This window comes from Carcharhinus amblyrhynchos, chromosome 15 (assembly GCF_965287045.1).
Source record: "Carcharhinus amblyrhynchos chromosome 15, sCarAmb.v2.hapA, whole genome shotgun sequence".
Classification (NCBI taxonomy): Eukaryota; Metazoa; Chordata; class Chondrichthyes; order Carcharhiniformes; family Carcharhinidae; genus Carcharhinus; species Carcharhinus amblyrhynchos.
Genome location: NC_137338.1, coordinates 75,540,947 through 75,560,275, shown reverse-complemented (window position 1 = coordinate 75,560,275; position 19,329 = coordinate 75,540,947). Strand labels below are relative to the sequence as shown.

Sequence of the window (19,329 nt, the reverse complement as noted above, 5' to 3'; positions counted from 1 at the left end):
AGCAGCACGTAAATATTGGAGTTAAGCTCTTGTGAATGTCCCCAATATTAATTGTGCTGCTGGAGCAAGGCTGACTGCTGCTGCTGCTGCCGCCAGAAGTCATACAGAAATCCTCTGTATTAGTATATGATGAGTAAGGTAATGGTTATTTTGCTGACTGTGACTAATCTCAATATTGCTTTGTAATCTGCAACCAGACTGAGATTTTTTGTACTTTTCTATAAATGATTTGATACACTTTATAAATTTGTAATCTTAAAATGCTCATGTCAATACACATGGATATTCTATTTCTGCATTTTCAAAAGCATGGTGAAAACTTCAGATTTGTGCTTCTGTCATCGGCATTTAGAGGGCAACTGGAATAATAATTGAAAACATTTGTCTTATAAATTGAAAAGCAATGTTTTTTAACATGAGTTTAAACGGATCCAATATATGCATTATTGCTTATGCTAACAATATTTTTCTTAATAAAATAAAATATATTTTTAATATGAATATGTTTATAATTTATTTAACACCAATTCATATTCATCAATTGTCATTTTGTACACTTGAATATTCAATCTCAACTTCTTGATATAACTATTGGTAACCTGTGTATTTTTAGTCATATTTTAGTTATGTAACAACCTTCAAAATTTTTTAATATGATTATCTTACACAACTTAATATTTATCATAGTCTTGCACTTAGTGTGTCCATCATACACACAAGAACCTTGCTAGTAATGTTTTATTAATCTGGAACTTGGAGCTAACAAGCAGCTACAATTAATCTTAATAATTTGTAACCAGTTGCCTGGGTGTGCCTGTTTATAGCAATGCTTTTGAAGGTACTGCCAGAGTTAGCTGATAGCACAATTTATGTTGATCTACATATATGTTGAACTCCACTAGCTGTTATAGTAAGTTAGCTGTCCTTCTGGGAAATTGGATATGTTGAAAGGACTCCACCTTATCAAACTCTCATCTGTCTGATTATATTTGGAAAAAGGGATTTGAAAGCAAAAGGCAGAATCGGGGTAGGTGATGAAAATAATTTTGTATTTTACATTTAAAAGTGAAAGTCTAAATTTTCTTTGCTACTTTTAATTGTGCCCTATTTAAAAGGGAACATTTTTCTGGTTAATCCACCTCTTGCTGCAAACTCTTTCATGCTTTTTAACAACCCCATATGTGAACAGCTTTTTCCAAACCCACCTCCTTAGATCTCTCATGAATCTTAAATTCATTGTCCTTTACTACTTGCTGCCCAACTTATTCGCAATCAAAATTTTATAATTTTAAAAATCTTTATTAAATTTCTTCTTGGTTTACAGTGTTGCGGTTGAAATAATTCCAGTATCTCCAGTTTCCCTTTGTAACTGTAGTTTCCCTTTCCTAGCCTCATGCTAGTGAATCTATACTGACTTCCGTGCCTTTTAATACTCCTGATTCAGTGGAATACCCAAAACTTCATTTAGTACTCCAGATCTGCCTTAAATAATGTTTTGTATAAATATATTTTTCTTCAAAGAAGTAAAGATCTGCTTATGACAGATGTCAAATGAATAATACAATGGAAAACCAGGTTCAGAGGGATGAAGAAGTAAATAAGAAAAGCAAAGAGGAAGTATAAAAACAAACTGCCAGCTAACATAAAATGGAGTCCCAGAGTCTTCTATAGACATATAAATGGTAAAAAGAGTAGAACTGATTCAGGACAGAAAAGGGGATTTATGCTTGGGAGGCAGGGACAATTGGTGAGGAATTAAATGAATATTTTCTCAAGGAAGAAGATGCTACACAGGCCACTGTGAAAGAGGAAAGTAAACTAAAAGTAAAGTTTATTAGTCACAAGTAAGGCTTACATTAACCCTGCAATGAAGTTACTGTGAAATTACCCTTGTCGCCACACTCTGGCGCCTGTTCAGGCCAGTACACCTTCCCAGCACATCTTTCAGACTGGGAAGGAAACTGGAGCACCTGGAGGAAACCCACGCAGACATTGGGAGAATATGCAAACTCCACAGACAGTGATTCAAGCCGGGAATCAAATCTGGGTCCCTGGTGCTGAGAGGCAGCAGTGCTAACACTGTGCTGCCCTTGAGGGTAGCTCCTGTGGTAATCCTTCATTAGGATCACAAGCAAGGTCAGAACATCTGATATAAATAGGAAATCATAAACTGAAAGCAAAATATTGAAAATGCCATAAATCTGAAAGAGCAGAAAATACTGGAAAGGCTCAGCAGGTCAGTTAGCATTTGTCAGAAAAATGTAAGGATTAAGAAAATTGCACTGAAATACCAAAGATCACAGTGCATAAGTCAACTTGCTGCATAGGACAGCCATTTACTTTCTGTGCCAAAAATCATGTTCTTGCAATTACTTAGTGCATAAATTAACTCCTCCTGCCTCCAGGAGATACTTAATACACGAGAAGAATTTAAAATTGATAAGTAGCTGGTATCTCTGTGCTGTAAATCCATACCATTCAGTGTCTTCACACTAAGTATGTGCTCCTATCCCTTGTGTTTCTTTCCCCTCCCAAAAATATTGACTGGGATTCTGTGACCTTTCCTGTGGCTGGGATTCTCCAGTATTGCTGCAATGATTGGAGTTTTGGCTGAGCACTAAATTCTCCATTCTCACTGGCAGCAGTGGCAGTGAGATCAGAGAATCCCAGCCATTACCTGCTATTTAATCAACTTGAAATTGCACCAGCCACTTGGCTGTCTTCTCATTAGCCCTTTAATCGTCCTCATTGTTTGCCAAATGGCCACCTTAATTACCACCACGCTGCACCAGTTCCATAACATTACGCTTCTGCAGCCAATTCTGCATGCCCTTCCCCCACTGCCTTGACACTGCCCCTGGCACACTTGTGGTGCCCAACTGAGCACTGCCAGGGTGACAGGTGAGCATTGCCAGGTGGACAGTCCCATCCATATCCCCTACCAGCTGGGAATTTCAATGGTCTCCGATTTCTTCTCCCCAGCTTGGCCATGTGACTGGACTCTGCAGTAGTGATTCTCTCTCATGTGATATCACATTGCTAAGGGCATAAGCATCTGGGAGGATGGAAACAACTATATCAAACCAGGTAGGTACTTTTAAACTTCGACATCTTTATGTCAATAGGCTTTGTCCCTTTTCTGGGTATGAAGCAGTTCTCGCCGGTAAAAAGGCTGGCATGGTGAGCCTGTAAATTTGCACCCAAAATTTTTTTCAATGTTCTAAATGAATATAAATTTCCACTTTCAACACGAATAAAGGCTCTGACCTTCTAATCATTTATCCCAGAAGCTGCTCTACGGTATTCCTTGGAAGTCCCAATGCACTGACTCCATGGGAACTGCCTGGGAATTTTGAACATCCAATGAGTAATTCCCCTGCAAAAGTTTCTAACTCCTGAATCAGAGACTTCAGAGATGGCCTGAAAATGGGAGAATTCCACCCAATAAATCAGAAAAAGTGCCCACACCAGCAGGAAAATAAGAATATTTTCCACTTGCGTTGGCAGCATCTGTTAGGTGAAGATCGTCCATCTAAAAGATGTTTGTGTTCACTCTCAGCAACCTGCCAACGAGCCCTGCTGAATGACCGCAGACATCAGGGTACTACAGACATGCCACTCCTCCCCTAAAAACGAAATGGTGTGCCCCCCCCCCCCCCCCCCCCCAAAAAAAGCAATAATGTGTCACATCACATTGGCATGAGTGACCCAAGGGGGAGGGGCGGGGTAGTAGTGATGCCTCTGTTTTTGAGTCATTGTTGGTCCTCCCTTGGGGTCCAACACACCATGTCCCCACTTGTGATTAGTAACACCAAAACCTGTCTAGTGCCATGCCTGCTGGGTGCATGGTGGGAGACAGGCAGGCAGCACGGTGGAGCTCCAGGAACCTGGGTTCAATTAGAACATAAGAAATAAGAGCAGGAGTAGGCCATCTAGCCCCTCGAGCCTGCCCCACCATTCAATAAGATCATGGCTGATCTGTCGCGGCTCAGTTCCACTTTCCCGCCCTCTCCCCATAACCCTTAATCCCCTTGCCTATCAAAAACCTATCAACCCGCGTCTTAAATATATTTAGCGAGGCAGCCTCCACCACTTCAACAGGTAGAGAATTCCAGAGATTCACCACCCTTTGAGTGAAGAAGTTCCTCCTCAGCTCTGTTCTAAACTGCCCCCCCTTTATCTTGAGGCTGTGCCCCCTAGCCCTACTGTCCTTTCTGAGCGGGAAGAGCCTCTCCACCTCTATCCTATCCATCCCATTCATCATCTTATATGTCTCAATGAGATCTCCCCTCATTCTTCTAAACTCTAACGAGTACAAGCCTAATTTATTCAGCCTCTCCTCATAGTTCAACCCCCTCAACTCCAGTATCAGCCTAGTAAACCTCCTCCTGCACTCCCTCCAAGGCCAAAATATCCTTGCGTAAGTGCGGCGACCAAAACTGCACACAGTACTCCAGCTGTGGCCTCACCAGTGCCCTGTACAGTTGCAGCAAGACCTCCCTACTTTTATATTCAATCCCCCTCGCTATGAAGGCCAGCATCCCATTTGCCTTCCTGACCACCTGCAGGCTGGGTTTTTGCGACTCATGCACAAGGACCCCGAGGTCCCTCTGCACCGTTGCATGCTGCAGTTTTTCGCCATGTAAGTAATAGTCCTTCCTACCATTATTCCTACCAAAGTGGACAACTTCACACTTGCTAACATTAAATTCCATTTGCCAGTTCCTGGCCCATTCGCCCAGCCTATCTAGATCCTTCTGCAGACTTTCCACACCCTCCGCATAATTTGCCGTTCCACTAATCTTGGTGTCATCAGCAAATTTCAACACCATACACTCGGTTCCCTCTTCCAGATCATCTATATAAATGGTAAATAGCTGAGGCCCCAGCACCGATCCCTGGGGCACTCCACTAGTCACCAACCGCCAATCCAAATAGCACCCAGTGACCCCCAATTCCGGGTTTGGGTCACTGTCTGTGTGGAGTTTGCACATTCTCTTTGTGTCTGCATGGGTTTCCTCCCACAGTCCAAAGAATATGTGGGTTAGGTTGATTGGCCATGCTGAAATTGCCCCTTAGTGTCCTGAGATGCGTAGATTAGAGAGATTAGTGGGTAAATGTGTAGAGATATGGGGGTAGGGCCTGGGTGGGATTCTGGTTGGTGCAGACTCAATGGGCCAGATGGCCTATTTCTGCACTGTAGGGTTTCTATGATGAATGGGGTGTGCAACCCACTAATTGTGCGAACCTGCCTAGGGAATATTGGACAGAGAAATCCAGTCTTGCATGGAATTATACAACTGACCCCACCTCCCCATCCCTTACATTGAACCCTTCAACCTGACCTGACTAGCTTGTAATCTGCTTGCCCATCCTGCCAATTTACATACTTAATTTCTCTCCATAGCTTTAAACCCTTTACTTACCAGGATGCAGCAGCTGGTACTGATCCATTATGATGAAGCAACTCCATTTCAGGTGCTCTGCATTTCTGGAGAATCCAGGATCTAGAAATTCAGAGCTCCAGCATAACACAAGTGCATTCTCTCCTGAAGATTTGGGTCGATATATTTGCAAAGAATTCCATTTGTTGTTTCTTTAAGTGTTCCAAAGCTTTGTTAAAAATCTAAGCACTGCAAAGCTTGTTTTCTTCCCTTGACTAGAAATATGTGGAAGTTGGAGGGATGGGGATATTTGAATTTGGATTAAATTAATTTATTTAAATTAATGATTAACTGTAACTTCACTTCCAGATCTGCACACTAATGATCTCTTCCATGTTTCTGTAAGGAGCAGATGAAATTGGAAGAAAATAAATACAATGGAATGCAAAGTAGTGGACAAAAGATGAATAACAATAGAAAAATTGTATAATAAACAAGTAAATGTTAATGAAAATATGCTTGAATGTAATTTAGAAAATAAGGAGCAAAAAGATCCCTTTAATTTGTTGATATTCTGCTTAAGTTTTCCATTTTCATTTGACTGTCAAAACCATGTTTATAACTTAATATCTAGCATTGAGTTTTCTGGAGAAAATCACTTAGGTTTTCAAAATATATTTGATAAAAGTTAAGTTTACAAAGGTGCATGGAGATTAGTTGGATTGAAATTGTGTTAGCCATAGACCTCCTTTTAACCCCACTAGCGGTCCTCTGGGGATATAAGAAGATGCCATTAAAAGATTGGCTGATGGTGAGAAAGGCTCGGCCTATCTTGGCTGGTGGTGAGAAAGGCAGTCCCTGTCGGATCCTTTCTACATACCCGCAATCTCACCCTATCTACATGTCAAGCTGATTTTGGTGGGGAAGAGACTGTTGTCCACCACCTTGTAGAACATGCCTTTGCAAAAAAGGACTGGAGAGAGATGAGGTAGTTTTTATCGAGGCTCACCCCAAGCAGCCTTGGTCTTCCAGTACGATGAGTTGTCCATGACCAAGTATTACAGACTCACATTCCAAAGCCAGGACTACATGCTGAGGAATGCACTAAAGCTTGGCAACTGCCACTGAAGCGCAATGAGGAAGATCGCTGCCTAAGACCTTTTCAACGGCAGTGAACAGAGGGGAATAGAACCCCTCACACAGAATGACTCTCAATGTATACAGTGAATGTTACATATATCCCAATTGTACTGAAGTACCTCAGTGCAACTTCTATAGGCAACCTTTACATCATTTGTTAAATGTATGTAGCATTTCCTTGGCATCTCAAGAATGTTACTTGATCTATATAAAGGACCTGAATGTTATCGTACTTTGTGTGATGGCCATTTTGGAATGTTTGTAATGTTCTTGCAGACATTTTATGAATAAAGTTTATTTTGGGGCGGGGGGGATGCAACTAAAAAATGTTACCAGAAGATATTTGTTACAATTCTACATTTACTTTCCAGATCTTCTAATTTGACTGTGAAGAATATTTTTACATAAGGTAATTATTGTTCTTGGAGCTGGAGAATAATAACTAATTCTGGTGGAATTTTCTGTATTACAATTACCACATAACTGACCAGACAAAATAGTATCTTAAATGTTTAAATCATCTCTTTCCCAACAACTCCCTGAATATCCAGATTTCTAGATCCTTCCTTTTTCTTGCACACAATTTATAAATTAATATTGGTAAAGACCTCTGTCAAATATACTTCGCTATCTCCTCACCCCTGGAACTTGAAAGATCATCTATTCATTTAATTTTTTTGTTTGAACTTGGAAGATAACTGATGATGCCTGACTCCCTAATTCAAAGTTACATCGTTCAAATTATTGGATAATTTTTTTGCCATAGGAAGAGTGAGTAATACAGCCTCTTGAGTCTATTTGCAGTTCTTTTTAATCCTCATTTATTCATCTTTAATCCCTTTTTTTTGTTTCCATATCTAATAAATTCTTGAGGCTGAAGTTCACTGAGTTAACGGGGGGATGCATATTGCTGCCCAACCCCAGGTGCAAAATTATTTGCCAGGAAAGGATTAAGAGAGCAGTGAGAGGGTGGGACTTCTGCCCTCCAGCTATGTGACAATGCGGTTAGCAATGTCATCAGCACCAGAATGGAGCAATAGGTGCTGCTGGGACTACAAGTCATCCCCAAGATGAAGACTGACACAACTCAGCCTGGACCCAATAAGTCCCAGGTTTTGGATGTAGACAGAGTAGTTTTGGTAGGCCAGCCATAAGGGACAAGGGATGGGGTGTTTCAGTTGGTGTAGTGTATCCCTCAAATATTTCCACTACCACACTCTTCTCCCTGCCCCCCAACACCCTCCTTTTCTGCAAAGTTATACAAATTGCCACTTCCCACAATTCTGCCTATCCCAACCATGTTATGGCATGGATAGCACAATATTCAGGTGAATTGACTTTGTAACAAGCTCAGTTGTCTGTTTATTTATCATCTACTGTACTATGGGGACCGAATTGGGGTGTGCAGTCACTGCAGGAAATTAAATTGACAGCATGCACGCAGCTTTTTCAAGAAACAATACTGATTTTTTTTCTACTGCTTAGTGTGATTAAACATTCTGATTTAAATTCTAGGCAACCTAGCATTACTTTAAAATTGTTTCTTCTTAGATTGACTGGTGATGGAATACAACCAGACCAACTATTGTTGAGGTCATGTGGCAAAATCACAAAAAGGACTTTAAGAAATCGTGCAGCAAGTTTCTAGACCACCTCTTGTCCAATAAAGTGTAATACATGAAAGAAATCACGGTATTAATTGGCCAACACTGAGGTACCTCTTTAAACACAGTCTGTAATATAAATAAAAAGACAATTTAAATTACTAAATAAAGAAAAATGGTAATAAAGTAAACAAAGTGGAAAATAAAAGTTGAGTAAAGAATTATGACATACTGTGCTTGGATTTTTGCTATTGCAATGGTAATCTTCAGGCCTGGGTGCAAGCATCTTAACATTAGGGCCTGATCATGTTTCAATTCATGTGTTTTCCTGCAACCCATCATAATGTGTCTGTATTTTTGCAAATGTTGAGCAGTGTGGAGTACATCATTCTGTCAACTCATGGATATATAGATGAAATAAGCTAAACATTTCTGGTGCTTGAAAAATATTTGCAGCATCTACTGTGAACTTTGTGTCTCCTGACGATGCTTTGTTTTATGCTGTTTGCTGAGACTTTTGTGCAGTTGCATAATGGCACAAGTCAAATTTGGGGCCAAGAGATGCCAACCTGTCCTCACCTGGAGGAAATGAGGGATTCATGATTCCCTTAGAATCATCATGAATGCCTCCTGGAAACTGAAATGATATGCGTTATCTTTTGTTTGTGGTCACTTAATTTTCCTAAAGCTGTATACATCCCACTTAATGATAAGAGTTTTCACACACGCAATTGAATTGGTACAATTGATCATTCTAGAAATATTCAAATTGCTAGAGCTATATTGTTTCTTCTGATGTTGTGCTGAACTTGTAGTAGACAGGAGTACACCAAAATAAGACATGTGACTTCTATAATACTGAAGCGAATCCAAAATTAACTGATATCCTTGGCAAGTCTGGTCCTTGAGATCACTCTAGCATTTAAAAATAATTGTTCTTATCTCTTTTTGGCCACGTAATCCAAGTTGTTGCAGGTCAGGTACCAGGAGATGACAGTGCATGACTGGCCTTTCTTTGTGAGAAGAAGCCTGCCACAAATTTCTTGCTGATTTTAGGAAAGCTGTGATGGACACACTGGTTATCACTGTTGCCTCACAGCACCAGGGATCCGGGTTCAATTCTGACCTTGGGTGAATGTCTGTGTGGAATTTGCACATTCTCCCCATGTCTGCGTGGGTATATTCCAGGTGCTCTGGTTTTCTTCTACAGTTCAAAGTTGTGTAGGTTAGGTGGATTAGCAAGGAGAAATGGGGGTGTGGGTCTAGTTAAGATGCTACTTCAGAGAGTCAGTGTAGACTTGATGGGCTAAATGGCCGCCTTCTGCATTGCAGGGATTCTGTGGTAGCAACTCCTTTCTGTTCTCCTTTGATCTCCCTGCTTACCCTCCCTAGCTCCTTCCTGTTCTTACCAATGTGAGATTTGCTGCCACATCTTTTTGAGAGCCCCACATGGTATCTCCTGCTCTGCACCAGCTGGACATTGCTTGGCAATGTCCAATTTTCACAACACATCAATAACACATTGGGCCAGATTTTACCAATTGGAGGCTAAGGGCCGCCGCCAGATGTAAAACAGATCCGAGTCCGGAATGCTCATTCCAGCGCGCCCGTATGCTTTTTGCCGGCTCTGGTCCAGTCCACGTGGTGGGCAGGGCTTAGCGCTGCCGGAATGATCGGAGCTTTGAACTGCGCATGCACAGTTTTAAAAAAATCTGAAACAGCGTGCCCAGGTGTGAAAGACAAAATGGTGGGGGTTGGGGGGGCGGGGGTGGGCTGCGATCGGATCCCCCAGGAGGCAGGCCCCCCCATTGGCAGAGTACACCCCCAACCTACCTGGATTGCTGCTCTCCCTCCACCATCCTTCTGACCTGCACTCGTTGATGTGAAGATGCCGGCGTTGGACTGGGGTAAACACAGTAGGAAGTCTCACAGCATGAGGTTGAAGTCCTGTTGGACTGGAGTTGTGAGACTACTTACTGCACTCATTGGACAGCCTGCAGCACCTTCCTGGCCTTCCACTGGTGTCTGCCGGAGGAGTGGGGAGGAGGGGTGGTGGGCTCAGGTGGATCTTTGGTTTTGGGGGGGCGGTGTTGGTGATGGAGATTCTCCCAAGTCCATCCACCACCAGCACTAACCAGAGATCCAGCTGAGCACCTCTCCACCCCCCCGCCCCTTCCAGCAGACGCCAGCAGAAGGCCAGCTGCAGGCTGTCCAACAAGTGTAGTAAAAGTCTCATAACACCAGGTTTATCTCCAACAGGACTTCAACCTGGTACTGTGAGACTTCTTACTGTGTTTACCCCAGTCCAACGCCAGCATCTCCACATCAACAAGTGCGGGTCAGAAGGATGGTGGAGGGACAACAGCAATCAAGGTAGATTGGAGGTGTGCTGTGCCAACGGGGGGCCTGTCTCCCAGTGGGGGTTGGATCGCGGGGGAGTGTGCTGTGCCGATGGGCCTGTCTCCCAGTGGGGGTTGGATCGCGGGGAAGTGTGCCTCCCGGGGGGGTGGTTTGCCAGGGTGGTTAGCAGGGGGTCTGCAAAGGGTGGTCAAGGAGGATGGGATGGGCTTCGGAGGTTCCCCTGCAGCATAGGAATCCGCTCCGGAGGTTCCCCTGCAGCATAGGAATCCGCTCCGGAGGTTCCCCTGCAGCATAGGAATCCGCTTCAAATTTTTATTCCGCAGGTTAGTAACAGCGCGGATCCCAAATGGATCCAAAGGCGGCAAAATGGGATTTGGCTGTCGAGTTGGACATACGGTTCATTAAGTCGATTTAAGTGCATGCTAATGCATTTAAATCGTCAGGCCACCCAATTGGATCCAAGCCCAAATTGGGTGTAAGTAAAGGTACAGATCGCTTTACAGGCCCAATGCCCGAATTTATCACAATTTCACGCCGAAAACGGGCGCAAGTGTTTGGTAAAATCGGGCCCATTGTGTCCTTGAAGTGAAGCCTGATTCTTATTAATTGTTGCATATCAGCTCTAATGAGCAAAACACAAGTGGGGCAGAGTTTCTAGTTGTTCATGCCAGTATTATCAGAATCAATGCAAAAGATAGGGATATTTCAAACATGAGTTATAGTCAAAACCTAGATTCATATTTTCCACGATTACATTTGCTCAAGGTTTAATTTGTCTGAATTAGATCTGATTGACTGAATTGGTCGCAACCCCAGGTGGAAATTGCAGGTTTCTGCTGATTGAGTTAATTTGAGAAGCTGCTTTAAATTGTATTTATTCTCATTGATTCTTAGACAAGCATTAGAAGATATAGTTTGAATTTTTTATCATATTGAAAAATTTAATTTACTCAAACTGCTGTATGAACCTATTAACCTATCTGTCACACAGGAAACACCCTTATTAAAAATGCTTACTTCAGTGGGTTAACAATTTTAATAATTATTGCGAATACGCCAGGCTACCAATCATAAGTACAGCAGGAAATGATTTTTTAATGGACCGGGGAAAAATTATTGCATCCTATTATGCTGCCCAATTGAACTGGTTCATGGTAGATCTTGTGATTATCCACTTTTATGCATACTTTCAAGGGAGCTGCCAAAGCCTCTTCATACTCTGCATGTCAAACCTGCTTCAGCTCTTCCACATCACTCCCCAAGCACACAAATAGATTCTGGGTGATAAGAGCCTGCTCTCTGAGGAGGTGGCTTCACAGTGAGACATCCTCAAACTGAGCCCCAGCATTGGTACAACAAGAACCACTGCACACCATCTTTATAGTTCATCTCAAAATAAGATTTTTGATCCCTTGACTGCTCGTATGGAGCCCTACAATACTTGCCAGTGACTCCTGAAAGGTCATTGTGTGCTGCATACCATGAGACAGCAGAGGAGTGTGGGACTTGTGGAGGCAAAATGCAAGGAAGCCCCTATGTCATCAGAGGGGAAGGAAGAGAATGGGGAAGAAGTGACAAGAGACTCAGAGCACAGGGTGGACCATAGGGACATAGTGCAGGACAACCCAGAGACTTGGGGAGGAATCCATACAGGATGCCATTTCTACAAAGGACTTGATCCAGCAACGATTCACCCGTGGGTACCCTGCGTAACTGATGACAGAATACATGTCAGCACTTTACATGGACAGCAACCAAGTCAACCTCCTCCCTAATGCAATCATTACATGTCTGCTGGTTGAAGTTTGTACTTGCACTAGTGAGAATCTGATGATTTTGGTACATATTGCAAATGTTGATGTAAACAGCGTACACAACATTGCATCGACCAATGGCTTTATTATATCATTGAGATAAATATAGTGTGGTTAAGAAAATTTATATATATATAAATATAAAATGCACCATATTGACCCACTTACTGATCTACAACAGTGTCCTGCAAACACAGACACTCTACACTCCCCTTATTGCCTCACAGGTGGTGGAGGCAGCTTGTTTACATCTTCAGTCACACAGCTGTGAGGAATGTGGTAATTAGCTTCATGCAGGAACCCATTGAGGCCCTTCTTGCAATTGAGCTGTCAGTATCTACAGAGCTAACATTGTCAATGGGTCCTGGAAATCAAATGTTTGCCAGAGCAGCCAAGGATTGTGAGGTTCCCTCAATCTACATGGAACCCTCATCCTTCACTGGAACGTCTTCAATCTTTGATATGTCTCCCACTAGCTTGAAGACCTCTGCTGCTGGGGTGCAGTCAGCATTCCCACTGGCCATTGTTGTCCTGTTCAGGGTCCTTAGCTCCTCATGTACTCTACAGCCATCCTCATTCAGGCTCTGTGCTGACTGGTCCAGGCTATGGGGAGAGCCATACACTCGAGGCAGCACATCATACTGCTCCTACGTGTATTCCAGATGCTGCTGTATCTGGCTGTCTGAGATTGGCCACTCTCTCAAGGATGAACTCATGAATTCAAAACCCCAAGATACGGTCAAGCGCATCTCTATTGACTGCATTCACAATACATAAGTTCGCAACATCTCAGGAACTCTTAACAGATGGCTACACATCTGTGGCTGCTACTGACCTCCAAACTCGTTCCTGTGTCCCTTCTTCGTAGTTCTGTGAATCATTGCTGGAACTGATATCTCCACTATGAGGGAGACTGCCTACAGACACCTCTGCCTTTGACACCTGCAGACTTGTGATGTGTTGCTCACCCAATGTCATTCTGTCTAATACCATACATGGACCCACTGAGGCGCACTTAGTCTGTGCTGGTGCCTAGTGAGTTAGTCTGGTGTGATGTTTGCTGCATGTTGATTGTCACTGGCTAAGGAACGACTGCAGAGACATAGATATGTTGAACAATAATTGGTTTATTGTATGAGCACAACTGTATACAGATATGAAAGATGATACTGAGTCTAAGTCATGGACCTTTCTCCCTGACTTTTGGCTATGTTACATCATTGTGAGCAGTACTGTTTCTCCTCTCCCATATGTTAACCCTTTTCCATCCTTAACAGCCTAATAATACAATGCTGCATTCCCTAATCCTGAGGTATGAGGTCTTCCTGGCTCCTGGGGTGAGGCCATACTGCTGTGTGAGATACAACGGTCAGGATTTTCCGACCTTGCCAGTGACTGAGATTCTTCAGTTCTGGCTAAGTGCCAAATTTTCCATTCTTGCTGGCAGCAGTGGCAGGGCATACAGCATTGGAGAATTCCAGCTGAGACATTTGAGATGTAGGCATGGTCCCTTATTCCTCACTTTCAGGCGTCCCATCATACCCAGTGCTCAGCATGCTGCCAAATGGGGTTTTCCTCACAGACTACAGTGACACGCTTCCACTTTCTAACTATACCCCTCCCAAAAACAACAACATTCCTCTGCACGTGGAATGGGTGCCTCGCTGTCCCAACACACCTTTGCAATAGGGACCCTGGTGATCTCCATGGGTTTCTCCTTCACAGGCGATGTGCGTCCATTTCCTCTGCAAGGACAAGAGGGAGATATGTCTCAGTACTGCATGGAGATGGGAAGCTCCTCTATATGTTCTGAAACAACGTTTCTTCTTCAGCAGTTTTACTCATGAACACACAAAGCTGCGTCAGTGACCTGAAACACACGTGTTCACTGTTGAGGAACAGCATGCTCCGTGTGCTCCCCAGATGCTTTCCCTATTGCATGTGTTGTGCCTGCCGCACAGTCTGTTTTAACCCTTATACAATGGACAAAGAAGTATGAGGAGACATCTTGTTAGTACAACCAATATTTATTTAAAACACACAATCAATAATTTATCTGTGTGCTGATCTCGGTCGTCCTTTGCATAGTCTTGTCCTTTGGTTTGATCTGGCATTCTGGCTCTGGTCTTCCTTCCTTCTCAGGTGTGGTGGCTCTCCTCGCGCTGGTCATCGCTGGCGACGGTTTTGTTGTAGCTCATTTGTGGGGTCAGAGAGAGAGAGATTGTTGGTTGCGCAGCACCCTTTATACCCCATTGGGTTTACAACCCTTTTGGCCATTGCCAATCAATCGATCAGGACTTGATCACCCTGATCGATAAAGTCCAATCAGGTTCTGCCACACCAATCTCTGGGTGTGTATCCAACAGCCATGCCTGTAGGTGCTGGAGGCACGTAGGTCACATACCTCCCTCCTAAATAAGGGACTAAGGCTCCTTTTTGTCTGGTAAACAAGTACGTTTGACCAGAAAGTGTGCATTGTCTTTGGGATGGCCTATTTCCTGTAAATTTAGTCGTCTGAGTTGCAGCTTGTTTATCTCTGTCTTTTCGGCTGCAGCCTATCGTTTTAGTTCTTGCCCAATTGTCATTTTAGATAGCCCATTTGACCACAATCCCCCTCTTTCATTCTGAATGCAAAGCATGATGGCTCACAAACTCAGGACCAGTATCTGTCAGGAATTCCCTAGTTACTGAACAGTCAAGGAAGGCTCAGGTATTGGCATGCACAATAATACATCCCTACAACATATTGACATTTCAGAAGCTACAGACAACAACACTCCTCAAATACAAACAGCCACATATTCTAAACACCGTTATTACAATAAGCTAATTACCCACAAATACAGACAATCACATATTCTAAACACCATTATTACCATAAGCTAATTATAAACCAACATTCAAATAAAGATTATAATACAGTATTCGTAGATTAGAGCTACATTTTGGTAGTAGGATTTCCAACAGCTCATCAGTACAAATCGCGAAATGGTTCAAGGGTGGACCATATGTTCTGCCTCCAGGTGATCCTCTTTTTCCATTGGCTGAATTGGACTATGAGGATGATGAGATGCACCAGGGTGAACAAAATCAGTATACCACCAGGTGTGACATTATGCGAACAAATGGATGAATTTGGATATTTGAGCCCCAGTTCCAAAGGTCATCCCACGAAGAGGTGACTTTAATTTCTTTAATTCTCCTTTTCACCTCTTGGGTCTGCTATATTATTTTGGTGAAGGTTCTTTGGGCTGTAACCAATTTTACCCAAATCAGGTTCAACTCCTCTGGCAAGGGTTCTCCAAGGGTCTGTCGGAGCTCATCAGTAGCGTTCACATCTACCCTCTCTCTCTTGTGGATGTCTGTTTGTTGAATGAGGCTAAACCTGTCTGGTTTGTTGCAGAATGTAGTGTTAGTAAAGTTACAATGTGTCGCGCCACACTGATATTGTTTCAGGGAGATGATGAGGTAGTATCTCCCTGCTGCCTTGTAAGTTACCCGAGTTATGTCTGTGTCCAGGCTACAAGCTTCTACTGAGCAATTTAGGCTAGTGTTTGTTCTGAAGCCGCACAATGCATGCTCATTTAAGTAAACTGGGTGTGGGCATGCGATTATTTTGTCAGTTTGCTGACATCTGTCCAGAGTAGTGCCTATGAGCCTCCCTTCTTTCTCCACTGCATATGGTAAAGTGCCATCGTACCCTATGCAGATATCTTCATGGACAGTCCCTATATTTTCCACTTCAAAGACCCTCAGTCCAACCCGGTCGTCAGTGATTATGGGGAGCTTTAATATCATTCCCAGGGCTTTCTCTAGAGTCCCTTTGAACCAGATTTTGGTCAACTGTCGCATCTGGCAGCCAGATAACTTAGGATGTTTCTTACCCATAAATAGGTGTTCCATCTGTTCATCACTAATCCAAGACGGAACCTGTCCACTGCGTACCTGCTGTAGATTTTCCCTTAGCTGTTCTATCATCCACTGTCTCTATGCACTACATAAAATCCAGTTCTGTTGTCGGTCATCATCCTCTAATTTTTCCCTGATAATTTGATTGACTGTCTTGGCGTGAGCTTCTAATACAGCTACCATGTGTTGCTGGCTGCATTCTCAGTCAGTTCCCCTTCAGATCTTGCTGATTGTCCTCATTGATAGAATTTAGTGTCTGATTAACCTGTTGGGTCAGAACCCTAAGTTTATTGTCCAGGTTAGCTAAATCAAGGGCATTGATGGTTGCTACCCCTGCCCCATATGCTGTGGCCATGTCATTGACTAACTCTCTCTTGGATCTTTCCTGTCTTTCATCCATTCCTATCTTTCATCCTAACAGTCTGCGAGTTAAGTGGAGGTATAGTCTCTTAAGTTGGGGAGAGCGCCACTGGCAGTTGGGTCCCAGCTATATCCACACCACAGGTACCAATTCATGGTGGATGTTGTCGGACAAGGTTTTCCCTGTGTGTTGTATCAATCCATTCTGTGGTCCAGGGGTAGCTTCAGGACAAATTGAGTGGGATGGGTCTAGGGTTTTTTTGGCCCAGTTATAATTTCATACACTGCAAAGTTCCCCTCTATGAGTGTCCTGGGACACTGCTGCCCGAACTCTAATCCTTTTTCTGGGCTGTTGGCCAGACATCCAATTTCAGGGCGCCCATTATTTGAAAATCCCCACCAATCCCCTGCTGTGGTGACACTTAGATAACATTCAGTTGAACTGCCATTTAGTTTTTTTTTTGTGCTGGTTGTTACATCCAAACATTATACTCCTATCGGGGTGCACCTATAACACACTCTCCTCACATTCCCCCACGTCAGGTGGGGCAAACCATAAATAACCAGGATACCACAAGTTCATCTTGCTTGGAGTGCCCTGTGTGCTTATTCTGATGATGAGTCTGATGAGGTAGATCATCGGTTGCAATTCTGTCATGATCCGTCGCTGCCCTGAGGAGATCAATGTAATTTCTGCTGTTGTTGCATCCAATATTTGATGTACATACATATATTTAAACTGTCCATTTCTCCCCCTTTTGTTTTGAACACTTATTGACATGGTGTGGTCAGGAGGACCCCGTTATATCAATTGTCGTTTGCATGTCATAGTTTTTTATATTCTAATTGTGGAGTACTTCAGAGCAAAAACTTTTTGTTCAGACCAATAAGTAGACGAGTCATCGGGTGGTCAGAAAAGAGCTTATTTAAAATCAAAGCAGCCAGTTTTAATCTAACGGCAGCCACCATTAACTATAGGGATTCAAATAACACTGGAGTCAGTCTGTAACGACCTGAAGAGGTGCCTGTCCTATAAGTGTTTTGGAGTTTGAAGGCAGGCTGGATGTAAAATTTAGCACAAGTCCCTCTAAGAGTTGAAAATGTAGTAATTGGTCACAGCGTTTACTCGCTCTCCTATAGGTGGCTGCCAAAACTGTCCCTTACAAGCATCGGCCTTGGCTAGTGCATCAGCTTTACAGTTAGGTGGGTAGGTCCTGTGGTGGCTTCTAACTTTAATAATTCCATATGTGCACCCTTCAGTGGCCTGCAGAACATACTTTAATAAGGGGCTGACAGTAGGGGCTTTCCGTCCACAGATGCAAAGCCTCTGGCTCCCCATTACGGTAGGAACTCAATCAGACTGTTGCACACATACATACTATCAGAGTGTATGTTGGCGGGGAATTGGAAATAGGTCTGGGTGACTCGATACATATGCGACTACTGCTAGTTCAGCAGCTTGAACACTGAAATGGCTGGGTAGTTTGAGGGCGAGCTCTATTAGTGGCTGTCCTTGTTGATTTTCCACATAAATGGCACATCCTGTGATTCTGGTTCCATCGTCTAAGGTGGATGAACCATCTACATAAATTCTCAGGGCTGAGTCTGTTCGTTGGGTGGCTGTCTGTTTAGCCCAGATCGTGTCTCCTATTGTTTCGGGATAAGCGGACCTGTGGGGTCCTTTGTGGCTAAAACCTGACATTCGTGTGGAACTCCACCATAATTTAAAATATCTGCCAGAAACATGGGCACTTTGGTTCGCTTTACAGTGATGTCTCTACTCTGCAGTAGTAATGTTCAATGGGCAGCGCGGACCTGGCTTACGGAGCCGTTCTTAAGGTGGCCATCCAGCAGAAGCTGGGTTGGGGTGTGTTCAGCAAGGACGGTTATTGGGTTCAGTCCAGTGATATAGGCAAAATGCTGCGAGCAGATGTTGTTCACACCTGGAGAAGCCCTGTTTGACTAGGTCCAGTACTCATGAGGCATAGGCTACTGGGCCTGGTCTACCATATCTTTCTTGTAATAATACTGCTGAGAGTGTGTGGTCAGTGGCTGCAACTTCTAAGGCGTATGGTAGATCTGGGTCAGGGACTAGTAAGGCTGGCGCTGTGGCGAGGGTGCGCTTTAAATTGGTTACTATAGCTGTGTGCTGTGCAGCTCATTTCCAGGTCTTATTTTCCTTTAGCAATTCGGAAAGTGGGGCTGCCATCAGGGAGGTGCTTCAAAGAAACAATGGGGTGTTTGCGCAGCATAAACATTAATATGGCCAGATACCTGGGGAGGTGTTAATTGAAGGGCTGGATCCAAAACCACAGAAATAATACAATTTCCCCAGACAGGCAGAGGAGGTGGTGGCCAAAGTAATTGATAGTCTATTACAGCAGGGGGTGTTGAGATGAGTGGTATCCACAAATAATGTGCTGATATGGCCCATGACGAAGGTAGATGGATCATGGAGGTTAACGGTCGACTACCGGGAATTAAATAAGGTTACCACACTCACGGCCCCCACAGTAGCCACAAGCCCCATCATGATGATGAGACAGGGAGCCCAGGCAAAGTTTTTCACGGTACTAGATATCAGTAATGGCTTCTGGTCCATCCCTTTAAATCGGTCTTGCCAGTACACGTTTGCCTTTACCTTCCAAGGACAGCAATACAATTGGACTTGCCTACAACAGGGTTTCCATAATTACCTGTCCATCGTCCACAGGCAACTAGCTACCAGGCTAGGAAAGTTTTCCTGACCCAAGTGAT

General features: G+C 43.5%; 1 long non-coding RNA gene across 3 annotated transcripts in view; it reads left to right on the top strand.

Annotated features, from left to right (window-relative positions):
* LOC145353463 (uncharacterized) overlaps positions 1–8,716 on the top strand; it is an 80,032-nt gene extending 71,316 nt beyond the window's left edge. For all 3 annotated transcript variants that reach the window (XR_013888705.1, XR_013888704.1, XR_013888706.1), the window contains 2 exons: positions 6,896–6,933; positions 8,076–8,716. This is a non-coding gene — a long non-coding RNA (uncharacterized LOC145353463). The remainder of the gene's footprint in view (positions 1–6,895; positions 6,934–8,075) is intronic.
* Positions 8,717–19,329: the final 10,613 nt, after the last annotated feature.